At 45.2% G+C, this 8,329-nt stretch overlaps 1 long non-coding RNA gene across 1 annotated transcript; it reads right to left on the bottom strand.

Moving 5' to 3' along the window:
* Positions 1–3,099: 3,099 nt before the first annotated feature.
* Positions 3,100–7,927, bottom strand: LOC135571002 (uncharacterized). The gene is made up of 2 exons (XR_010463620.1): positions 4,103–7,927; positions 3,100–3,973 (listed from the first exon to the last, which is right to left on the bottom strand). It is a non-coding gene; the product is annotated as an uncharacterized LOC135571002 (long non-coding RNA).
* Between the last annotated feature and the right edge of the window lie 402 nt (positions 7,928–8,329).

Here is an 8,329-nt window from a genome sequence, read left to right on the forward strand (position 1 = left end):
CATTGATACCTGTTGGTCTAGTTCCAGGCAGCGAGGTGACAAAGGGAGATTCTCATTTTGGCAAAAGACCGTCCTCTCTCGTCCGTCCTCTCTACTCTGTAACCCGGAAACTGATACGTTTTTGAGGAGTGTGTCAATTCGTTAGTAGGCGAACAGGAGAGTCCTCCCCTCTTCGATAGCCCCCTTTCCTCGAGGATAGTCATATGTATCCTACCTGAGTGCCACACCCCCTTTGAGTCAGCTGTTGTTTTGTCAGAGGAGAAAAACATGCAGAGACATTAAAAAAACAATATGCTACTTATCATTTTATCTAGAAAATGTCTGCCACAACTAGCTACATTTGTTTTTAATCACGTTCCACATTTATTTTGGGATCCACCCCTGTAAACATAATTTGCCTGATGACGTGCGAGTGGAGGAAAAATTCAAGGGTTCTGAATACTTTCTGAATGCATTGTACATGTACAGGAAATGTATTTGGTGAACTTTATATACTGTGTCTCGTTTCAATCAAGAGCATTTCTCTCCCACGTTCACTTTCCTTGATTAACTTTGACCTTTTTAAAAAAGGACGCAGGAGAGAGGACAGAGGAGAGAGGACAGAGGAGAGAGGAGAGAGGAGAGAGGACGCAGGAGAGAGGACGCAGGAGAGAGGAGAGAGGAGAGAGGACGCAGGAGAGAGGACAGAGGAGAGAGGACGCAGGAGAGAGGAGAGAGGACGCAGGAGAGAGGAGAGAGGACAGAGGAGAGAGGACGCAGGAGAGAGGAGAGAGGATGCAGGAGAGAGGACAGAGGAGAGAGGATGCAGGAGAGAGGACAGAGGAGAGAGGATGCAGGAGAGAGGAGAGAGGACGCAGGAGAGAGGACAGAGGAGAGAGGATGCAGGAGAGAGGAGAGAGGACGCAGGAGAGAGGAGAGAGGACGCAGGAGAGAGGACAGAGGAGAGAGGATGCAGGAGAGAGGACAGAGGAGAGAGGATGCAGGAGAGAGGAGAGAGGACAGAGGAGAGAGGACGCAGGAGAGAGGAGAGAGGATGCAGGAGAGAGGATGCAGGAGAGAGGACAGAGGAGAGAGGAGAGAGGATGCATTTGGTGAGCAAATCGAATTGATTAAAGGCCAAAGTGACAGTATGTGTCAAATCAAATTGTATTTTTCACATGCGTCGTAAACAACGGGTGTAGACTAACAGTGAAATGTCTACTTACAGGCCCTTCCCAACAATGCAGAGAGAAAAATATAGAAAAAGTCATAACATTAATAAATAAATACACCATGAGTAATGATAACGTATACACAAGGTACCAGTACTGAGTCCATGTGCAGGGATACAAGGTCAATGAGGTAGATATGTACATATAGGTAGGGGTAAAGTGACCTGGCAACAGGATAGATAGTAAACAGTAGCAGCAGTGTATGTGATGAGTCACAAGAGTTAATGTAAAAAGGGTCAATGCAGATCGGTATCTATTTGCTTAACTATTTAATAGTCTTATGACTTGTGGATAGAAACTGTTCAGGTGCCTGTTGATGCCAGACAGGTTCATCGGGACCGCTTGCCGTGTGGTAGCAGAGAGAACAGTCCATGACTTGGGTGGCTAGGGCCTTCCTCTGACACCGCCTGGTATAGAGTTCCTGGATGGTAGGAAGCTCAGCCCCAGTTATGTACTGGGCCGTATGCACCTGGGCCGTAAGCGCCTTGCGGTCGGATGCCCAGCAGTTGCCATACCAAGCGGTGATGCAGCCAGTCAAGATGCTCTCAATGGTGCAGCTGTATAACATTTTGAGGATCTGAGGGCCCATGCCAAATCTTTTCAGCCTCCTGATGGGGAAGAGGCACGTTGTTGTGCCCTCTTCATGACTGTGTTGGTGTGTGTGGACCATGTTCATGTCTTAGTGATGTGGACACCGAGGAACTTGAAGCTCTTCGTGCGCGACCACACAGTTGTGCGCAACCACACAGTCGTGGGTGAACAGGGAGTACAGGAGGGGACTAAACACGCACCCCTGAAGGACCACTGTCTTGAGGATCAGTGTGGCGAATGTGTTGTTGCCTCGCCACCTGGGGGCAGCCCGTCAGGAAGTCCAGGATCTTGTTGCAGACGGAGGGGTTCAGCCCCAGTGTCCTTAGCTTAGTGATGAGCTTGAAGGGCACTATGGTGTTGAACACTGAGCTGTAGTCAATGAACAGCTTTCTCACGTAGGTGTTCCTGTATGCAAATTGGAGTGGCCAGGGTGTCTGGGATGATGGCATTGATGTGAGCCATGACCGGCCTTTCAAAGCAATTCAAAGCTACAGATGTGAGTGCTACGGGGATAGTAATTTGATCTGGTCTTTTATTGACGCTTTGCCTGTTTAATGGCTCGTCGGAGGTCGGAGTGGGATTTCTTATAAGCATCCGGATTACTATTCCGCTCCTTGAAAGTGGCAGCTTTAGCCTTTAACTCGTTGCGGATGTTGCCTTTAATCCATGGCTTCTGGTTGGGATATGTACGGTCACTGTGGGGAAGACGTAGTTTATTATTAATGAAGCCGGTGACTGATGTGGTAAACTCGTCAATGTTATCGGATAAATCCCAGAACATATTCCTGTGTGTGTGTGTGTGTGTGTGTGTGTGTGTGTGTGTGTGTGTGTGTGTGTGTGTGGGTGTGTGTGTGTTTGTCACAAACTGATTTATAACTGTCAGGCCATTCTGTCACCAGAGACGACAAACCGGTTGTCACCCCATCAGACTTTAAAAAAAACAACTAAAGTCAACCCACGCCACAAGATACAAAGTTATCCTAGTGCTTTTAGTGAAGTTGAATGAATATGAGAATATGAGAAAATGTCCCACAACTTTAAATGTGTCTGTTGTTGTTTTCAAAGTCTCAATACATTTCTGACTAAATTACAAACAAAGACACAAAGCGAGCGACTAAGAAAACATTATCTAAGATAAACATTGACGACCAATTGATACGAATGAGTCAATATCAATCAATAATTGACTATTAGTGCTGCATCTCAGTTATCCGAAGTTGCTTCCTCTCCTCGCCGTGGACTGGTTCACTCATTAGTTTAAATCTGGAGTCATCATTCACTTCATTTGAGCGAGACAACTGATTGAATTATTTTATTAATCCAGTCTTTTTGTGTGTTTAAAAATGTGGGGGAAAAAAATGCCTATCACATTACACATTTAGAAATGACAAATGCATTTTAAACTTCAAGCACAGTAATATGTTTGACTTAATACAATTATGTTATGATAGGAGTTTGAAAAAAGGTACTCGTGCATTAACCAAAGTACTAAAATAAAAATGGTACTCGTGCATTAACCAAAGAAACTTCTAAAAGTCTATTTCACCTTCTGAATTTGCAAGATAACTTTTTTTCAGAGGAAACACTGTTCAACTGACAACCGAGGTCAGCCTGCAGGAGCCCAGCTCTCTACAAGGAGTCGCTAGAGCCCAATGGGTGGGCGGCGTACGATTGGCCCAGCGTCGTACGATTGGCCCAGCGTCGTACGATTGGCCGAGCGTCGTTAGGGTTTGGTGCTTGACTTGGCTCATTGCACTCTAGCGACTCCTTGTAGAGAGCTGGGCTCCTGCAGGCTGACCTCGGTTGTCAGTTGAACAGTGTTTCCTCTGACATGTTGATTAAGCAGGTGGGTGTTAAGAAGCGAGGTTTGGCAGGTCATGTTGCAGAGGACGATTGACTTGACCTTTGCCTCTCCTGAGCCTGTGGGGGGTGTTAAGAAGAGAGGTTTGGCAGGTCATGTTGCAGAGGACGATTGACTTGACCTTTGCCTCTCCTGAGCCTGTGGTGGGTGTTAAGAAGCAAGGTTTGGCAGGTCATGTTGCAGAGGACGATTGACTTGACCTTTGCCTCTCCTGAGCCTGTGGTGGGTGTTAAGAAGCGAGGTTTGGCAGGTCATGTTGCAGAGGACGATTGACTTGACCTTTGCCTCTCCTGAGCCTGTGGGGGAGTTCCTGCCATGAGACAAGATGGAAATTGGGATTCAAAAATTGGTAAAATACAAACATATATATTTTTTAAAGATACCAGTGGCACTGTTTCAACTTATCCGGATCTCAGCTTTAAGTAAGCCTTGCGCCTACCTGCTCTAGCGGCCAGGTAGCAGTACGGCATCTATCCCTCTCACACACCCTCTCTGTCCCTCCTTGCTTTGACTGTTATTCAGAACGAGTCCAGACAGGCTGAGGGATCAGACCGTTAGAATTCACCCAGGGAGGGACAAAGAGACAGAGAGAGTTCAGGGAGACAGTGAAAGAAAGACAGAGTTTGGGTAGAGAGAGAGAGAGAGAGAGAGAGCGAGAGAGTCAGAGAGAGAGAGAGAGTGAAGTCAAAGCATAGAAAGAACATTTGAGTTCAGTCATTACTATTAATTTTAGAACCAGTTAGAGAACAGTTAATGTATCAGTCATTACTATTCAGATGTCAATTGAAAGCAAAAGATAGTAAGAATGTGTGTGTTTTTAAGTGAAAGTCATTACTACTATTTACTGAGAGAGAGAGAGAGATAGAGAGAGAGAGAGAGAGAATCCACATCAGGTAACTGATGCAAGCAGTAGAATCAGATTTTTTTTAAACCATTTTTTTAAATACACCTTATGGAACAGTGGGGACTGAGGCAAGACAGACATAAGCATAGACACATGCCTACACACACATAATAACATACTCACTATACACACACGTACAGATGGATTTTGTGTTGTAGATATGTGGTAATGGAGTATGGGCCTGAGGGCACACACATAGTGTGTTGTGAATTCTGTAATGAATGTATTGTAATGTTTTTAAATTGGTATAACTGCCTTAATTTTGCCAGACCCCAGAAAGAGTCCTGGGGATCCATAATAAATACCCTAATCTACACTGATTTTGAAGTGGATTTAACAAGTGACATCAATAAGGGATCATAGTTTTCACCTGGACTCACCTGGTCAGTCTGTCACGGAAAGAGCAGGTGTTCATAATGTTTTGTACACTCCCAAGAGGGAATTGTTGATATGCTGTACATTTTTTTTATTCTTGATAACATTTTTTGGGGGGAAAAATGCACCAAAAATTCATTGGTCTTTAGTATTTTACAAGTAGAAATAAAAAAATAAAAATATTAATCCACAATCAGCTCTGCAGAAGTCCGGTCCTGGAGTGTCTTAGCAAAATGACACAAAAATATTTAGGCCGACTTTATCCAGTGTCCAGAAAATTGGATTTCGGTGATATGCAAATATTGTGCATATTTAATGAGATATAACTTAATTTGCATATTTGTAAAACATTGTGTTCATGTATATTTTTATACATTTTTGTTTACTTTCAACCGGTAAATTGTTTATTGAGATTAAGAGAAAGAAAGTCTGCTCTCTGGTGGACAAATGTTTGAACTACAGTCTTTGTTGTAATACTTAATACTTTATGTTCAACTGTACTTTCAAACTGCAAGTTCTGATTAATACCACATTCATTCAACATATGTCGTTTTTTTGTATATCTATTTTTTTATTTTAAATTATATACACATTGACTTCAGAAAGTATTCAGACCCCCTTGACTTTTTCCACATTTTGTTACAGTACAGCCTCAGTCTAAAATTGATTAAATAAATAAAAAATCCTCAGCAATCTACAAACAATACTCCATAATTACAAAGCGAAAGCAGTTTCTGTCAATTTTTGAAAATGTATAAAAAAACAAAAACAGAATTACCTTATTTACATAAGTATTCAGACCCTTTGCTATGAGACTCTAAATTGAGCTCAGGTGTATCCTCTTTCCCATTGATCATCCTTGAGATGTTTCTACAACTTGATTGGAGTACCAGGCCATTAGGACCTGATGGAGGTACAATAGAGCCCTGCTCCTGAGTTGTGTCTCCTCTAAGTTGATTATTATTGTCCAGGTCACACAAGTCCAAGTGGCAGGTCCTTCTCACACACAAATCAACATGGAAGCAGTCTCTCTCTCTGTGTTCAAGTATATGGAAGCAGTCTCTCTCTCTCTCTCTCTCTCTCTCTCTCGCTCTCTCTCTCTCTGTTCAGATATATGGAAGCGTAGGGTCCTGTCAGTGTGTAGAGTCCTGTCAGTGTGTAGAGTCCGTGTGTAGAGTCCTGTCAGTGTGTAGAGTCCTGTCAGTGTGTAGAGTCCTGTCAGTGTGTAGAGTCCTGTCAGAGTGTAGAGTCCTGTCAGTGTGTAGAGTCCTGTCAGTGTGTAGAGTCCTGTCAGTGTGTAGAGTCCTGTCAGTGTGTAGAGTCCTGTCAGTGTCAGTGTGTAGGGTCCTGTCAGTGTCAGTGTGTAGAGTCCTGTCAGTGTCAATGTGTAGAGTCCTGTCAGTGTGTAGGGTCCTGTCAGTGTCAGTGTGTAGAGTCCTGTCAGTGTGTAGAGTCCTGTCAGTGTGTAGAGTCCTGTCAGTGTCAGTGTGTAGAGTCCTGTCAGTGTCAGTGTGTAGAGTCCTGTCAGTGTGTAGAGTCCTGTCAGTGTCAGAGTGTAGAGTCCTGTCAGTGTCAGTGTGTAGAGTCCTGTCAGTGTGTAGAGTCCTGTCAGTGTGTAGAGTCCTGTCAGTGTGTAGGGTCCTGTCAGTGTGTAGAGTCCTGTCAGTGTGTAGAGTCCTGTCAGTGTGTTGAGTCATGTCAGTGTGTAGAGTCCTGTCAGTGTGTAGGGTCCTGTCAGAGTGTAGAGTCCTGTTAGTGTGTAGAGTCCTGTCAGTGTGTAGAGTCCTGTCAGTGTGTAGAGTCCTGTCAGTGTGTAGAGTCCTGTCAGTGTGTAGGGTCCTGTCAGTGTGTAGAGTCCTGTCAGTGTGTAGAGTCCTGTCAGTGTGTTGAGTCATGTCAGTGTGTAGAGTCCTGTCAGTGTGTAGGGTCCTGTCAGAGTGTAGAGTCCTGTTAGTGTGTAGAGTCCTGTCAGAGTGTAGAGTCCTGTCAGTGTGTAGAGTCCTGTCAGTGTGTAGAGTCCTGTCAGTGTGTAGAGTCCTGTCAGTGTGTAGAGTCCTGTCAGTGTGTAGGGTCCTGTCAGTGTGTAGAGTCCTGTCAGTGTGTAGAGTCCTGTCAGAGTGTAGAGTCCTGTTAGTGTGTAGAGTCCTGTCAGTGTGTAGAGTCCTGTCAGTGTGTAGAGTCCTGTCAGAGTGTAGAGTCCTGTCAGTGTGTAGAGTCCTGTCAGAGTGTAGAGTCCTGTCAGTGTGTAGAGTCCTGTCAGTGTGTAGGGTCCTGTCACTGTGTAGAGTCCTGTCATTGTGTAGAGTCCTGTCAGTGTCAGTGTGTAGAGTCCTGTCAGTGTGTAGAGTCCTGTCAGTGTGTAGAGTCCTGTCAGAGTGTAGAGTCCTGTCAGAGTGTAGAGTCCTGTCAGAGTGTAGGGTCCTGTCAGTGTGTAGAGTCCTGTCAGAGTGTAGAGTCCTGTCAGTGTGTAGAGTCCTGTCAGTGTGTAGAGTCCTGTCAGTGTCAGCGTGTAGGGTCCTGTCAGTGTCAGTGTGTAGAGTCATGTCAGTGTGTAGAGTCATGTCAGTGTGTAGAGTCCTGTCAGTGTCAGTGTGTAGAGTCCTGTCAGTGTCAGTGTGTAGAGTCCTGTCAGTGTGTAGAGTCCTGTCAGTGTCAGAGTGTAGAGTCCTGTCAGTGTCAGTGTGTAGAGTCCTGTCAGTGTGTAGAGTCCTGTCAGTGTGTAGAGTCCTGTCAGTGTCAGTGTGTAGAGTCCTGTCAGTGTCAGTGTGTAGAGTCTTGTCAGTGTGTAGAGTCCTGTCAGTGTGTAGGGTCCTGTCAGTGTCAGTGTGTAGAGTCCTGTCAGTGTCAGTGTGTAGAGTCCTGTCAGTGTGTAGAGTCCTGTCAGTGTCAGTGTGTAGAGTCCTGTCAGTGTGTAGAGTCCTGTCAGTGTGTAGAGTCCTGTCAGTGTCAGAGTGTAGAGTCCTGTCAGTGTGTAGAGTCCTGTCAGTGTGTGTAGAGTGTGTAGAGTCCTGTCAGTGTGTAGAGTCCTGTTAGTGTGTAGAGTCCTGTCAGTGTGTAGAGTCCTGTCAGTGTGTCCTGTCAGTGTGTAGGGTCCTGTCAGTGTGTAGAGTCCTGTCAGTGTGAGTCCTGTCAGTGTGTTGAGTCCTGTCAGTCCTGTCAGTGTGTAGAGTCCTGTCAGTGTGTAGGGTCCTGTCAGTGTGTAGGGTCCTGTCAGTGTCAGTGTGTAGAGTCCTGTCAGGTGTCAGTGTGTAGAGTCCTGTCAGTGTGTAGAGTCCTGTCAGTGTCAGTGTGTAGAGTCCTGTCAGTGTGTAGAGTCCTGTCAGTGTGTAGAGTCCTGTCAGTGTGTAGAGTGTCAGTGTCAGTGTAGAGTCCTGTCAGTGTGTAGAG

The sequence above is a fragment of the Oncorhynchus nerka genome, unplaced genomic scaffold (genome assembly GCF_034236695.1).
Source record: "Oncorhynchus nerka isolate Pitt River unplaced genomic scaffold, Oner_Uvic_2.0 unplaced_scaffold_419___fragment_1, whole genome shotgun sequence".
NCBI classification, from domain to species: Eukaryota; Metazoa; Chordata; class Actinopteri; order Salmoniformes; family Salmonidae; genus Oncorhynchus; species Oncorhynchus nerka.